Source organism: Lupinus angustifolius, chromosome LG18 (genome assembly GCF_001865875.1).
Source record: "Lupinus angustifolius cultivar Tanjil chromosome LG18, LupAngTanjil_v1.0, whole genome shotgun sequence".
Lineage (NCBI taxonomy): Eukaryota > Viridiplantae > Streptophyta > Magnoliopsida > Fabales > Fabaceae > Lupinus > Lupinus angustifolius.
The window spans coordinates 5,472,889-5,477,234 of NC_032026.1; positions in this window are offsets into that span (position 1 = coordinate 5,472,889).

Below are 4,346 nucleotides of genomic sequence, written 5' to 3' on the forward strand. Positions count from 1 at the left end.
CCCTAAAATTCAATTTTTGAATAAGAAATCTGTGAAAAAAATTTCTCTCATTGTTTGTTACCCATTTCTTCTCCTCTCATTGTTTGTTACCCATTTCTTCTACTCCCTACCTTTCAAAGAAAAGCAAGAAATTGAAGATAATTATATACTATTTGAGACACCAAAACACAGATTTGGTTTACCAAATGAAGAGTAGTATAGTATTTCTCAAACTTAAATTGTGCTTGGCGCTGGACACCATCACACAACCAATAGTTGTAAACACAAATCTTCCTTTACCACATAATAAAAAGTAGGGAGGGCAATAAAAATCGAACCCGTGGGTACCCACCCGAACCGAACCTGAATTTAACGAGGAAAACCCGATGAATTGGGTTCGGGTTCTACCCGAGTTTAAATTTCGGGTTTGGGTTCGGGTTTGGTATATCAAAAACCCTAACCCGCCCCAAAGTAATGTAATTCAATTTAAAATTGAAATTTCTATCAGGTACCCATTGTTTTTAATTTCTAATTTTACTTTACATACTATTGGATCTTCAAACATAAAAGAAATGAAATAATACAAGAGAAAATAGAAATCTTAGAGAAAAATTACACGAAAATAATATCATATTTTTCTTAATACATTATAATTTTCGGGTTCGGAGATGGTATTTTTATTTTCAACCTCATTGAATTTAGGTTCGGGTTATAAATTTTGGGTTCAGGTTTGGATATATGCAAACCCGACCCTGACCCGCCCCATTGCCATTCCTAATAAAAAGTGATGGTGGTAGCTAATTTTACAAATGAGGGGATAAAAAATGGGTAAGGAAGAAGTGAAAAATGATTTCACTATTTCTTTATTCAGAATTGAATTTTTGTGATTTAAAATCCTCACCCTTAAATATTTGGTGTGCCACATGTTTCAATCTCTTGGAGTGCTAGACCTCTAGTAATAGAGAGGATACTCTGCATAAATATGGGGAAAAGCTTATATTATTGATGGAAAGACTTTTTTTTGATGGAGAGTTTGATTAAGTTGAAGTGGTTTCTTTAGCATATTGATGTTAAAGTTTTCATTAGATCCTCAAGGTTAATGTTATGATTTCTATCAGCAAACTTGTTGGAAGGGACAACCACAAACTTACGAAAAAACTAATTCCTTACAAAAAAACGTGAAAGAATACTCTTGGTGGTACAAAAAAAATTGTTTTTTAATCATTTTCAAACATGTAAGTTAAATTTGTTTTGTCTTTATGTTTATAAACAAAATGTATGTTTTGTTTCAGATTGGAGAAGCTTCAAAAAGTGATTCTATATACTTTTTAGTCATAATCAAGTTTGACGATGTAAATATGAGTTAAAATTATTTTTCATCAGGCAATAAGATGTTAGTGTAGTGATGTATGTAAAGTCATGTTAGATTTTCACAAAACCAAAATATCAAGTATTTGATTTATATGGGGTCATATACAATCCCAAAGAAATTAGTTCCACTTATCCATAAAATGAGAAGACACTTTTCATAAAAATAACAAATATCAAACCATTAATCTATTTTCTTCATGTGAACTTCAGTCTGCATTTAATGACTTGCATGATGAATATGTCAAATTAACAAAAATGTTTCTAAAACAGAAGTCTGAATTAGATGCATTTAGAAACAAACCTTCATCATCCTCTTGCCAAAACTGCGTCACTCTTGAAAACAAAGTATCAACATTAAGTCTTGAACTTAATAAGCTAAACAAGAGTGGTAAAAATTTAGAAAATATTATCAATGATCAAAGACACTCAACAGACCAAAGAGGTCTTGACTATTCAAAAAGCCATGGTTTCAAGAAACCAAGTGTCCAAAAGAAAATAATCTTTCAAAATAAAAGTATCCATGCATTTGAAAAATCTAGGATACACATTCATCAACTCATATGCACATACTGTAAAATTCATGGGCATACACCAAACACATGCATGATTAGAAAATATGGTGTACCCTTAGGAAAATTTAAATGGGTTGAGAAAGGTACTAACCATCTAGGATCCAAAGAATAATGGATACCTAACAAAACTTAATTTGTTTTGTAAGAAAATTTGAGAGCCGCCTGCAATTTATGGTACTTGGATAGCGGCTGCTCAAAACACACGACAGGCGATAAAAGTAAATTCTCTGTCCTGACTCCAAGGGACGAAGGATATGTCACATATCGTGACAACAACAAGGGAAGAATTATTGGAGTATGTAGAATTGGAAAGCCACCTTCAACAACTATAGAAGGTGTACTATATGTTGAAGGACTCAAGCACAACCTTCTAAGCATAAGTCAATTATGCGACAAAGGATTTCATGTGGCGTTCTACCCAGATAAGTGCATCATTGAAAGTAAGGATTCTAATAATTCTAAACTTATTGGTAAGAGAATAAAGAATATCTATATGATTGAGATGGATTCTGCTATACCTATAACATGTTTAGTAGCTAATGATAATCATGATGCATGGCTTTGGCATATAAGAATTTCTCAAATTCACATGGAACATTTGAATAAACTCATTAAGAAAGATTTAGTTGTTGGTTTACCCAAAATGAAGTTTGTTAAAGACAAACTATGTAGTGCTTGTCAAATGGGTAAACAAACAAAAATCTCTTTCCAAAGCACATGGTTTCTTCCGATAGACCATTACAATTACTTCATATGGATTTATTTGGTCCCTCAATGACAAAAAGTTTTGGTGGAAATTATTATGCTCTTGTTATAGTGGATGATTTTTCTAGATATACTTGGACTCTATTCTTAGTTCATAAGAATGAGGCATTCGAAGCCTTTAGCATTTATGCTAAAAGAGTTCAGAATGAAAAATCTCTAAAAATCGATGCTATACGAAGTGATCATGGGGGAGAATTGCAAAACTCCTCTTTTGAGGATTTTGTGATGATCTTCGAATCAACCACAATTTTTCTGCTCCTAGAACACCTCAACAAAATGGTGTTGTAGAGAGAAAGAATCGGTCCTTAGAAGAACTAGCTCGAACAATGTTAAATGAAATTAACCTCCCAAAATATGGGCTGATGTAGTTAGCACTTCATGTTATGTTTCGAATCGAGTTCTTATAAGACCTATTCTTAAGAAAACCCCTATGAACTCTTCAAAGGTAGAAAACCTAACATTTCTCATCTACATGTTTTTTGTTGTAAATTTTTTATTCTGAACAATGGTAAGGATAACTTGGGCAAATTTGATGCAAAAACTGATGAATGAATTTTCCTTGGCTATTCTCTCACGAGTAAAGCTTATAGAGTCTTTAATAAAAGAACTCTAGCCATGGAAGAATCTGTTCATGTAACTTTTGATGAAAATATCATGTGATGAAGACGACTTGCCAAGTTCCCCCGCTAACTTTTCTGATAGAACAAGGTTTTACCAAAGGGAAGGTCGACGCTACTCTATTTATAAAGAAAATAAATCATCATACTTTACTAATTCAAATTTATGTAGATGATATTATTTTTTGTTCTACTAATGAAAGTTTGTGTAGTGACTTTGGCAAAATGATGTAAGGAGAATTTGAAATGTCCATGATGGGAAAGTTGAATTACATCCTTGGACTACAAATCAAACAACTTGATATTGACATTTTTGTAAGTCAATCCAAGTATTGTAGGGATTTGCTGAAGAGATTTGATATGGATGACTGCAAGCCAATAGCTACTCCTATTGGATGTAGCACATACATTGATACCGATGAAAGTGGAAAAAGTATTGAAATATCAAAGTATCGAGGTATGATCGAATCTCTTTTATATTTGACTGCCAGTAGACCTGATATCATGTTTAGTGTATGTCTATGTGCACGCTATCAATCTAAACCAAAAGAATCACACTTAGTTGCTATTAAGAGAATTATGAAATATCTTAAAGGTACAACTGAAGTTGGACTATGGTATCCAAAAGGAAGTATATGTGAATTGGTTGGTTATTCAGATTCAGATTTTGCCGGATGTAAATCTGAAAGGAAAAGTACAAGTGGTACTTGTCACATTTTAGGCAATGCTTTAGTCTCTTGGTCTTGCAAGAAACAAGCATGTGTTGCACTAAGCACTACTGAGACTGAATATATAGCAGCAGGTAGTTGTTGTGGCTTAAGCAACAATTACGAGATTATGGCTTAGACTTAGGTTGCACTCCGCTGAAATGTGATAATACTATTGTTATAAACCTTACAAAGAATCTTATTATGCATTCTAGAACCAAACACATAGATATAAGGCATCATTTCCTAAGGGTCCATGTTCAAAAGAAAGATGTATCCGTAGAATTTCTTGATACTCATAACCAACTTGCAGACATTTTCACTAAACCCTTGGC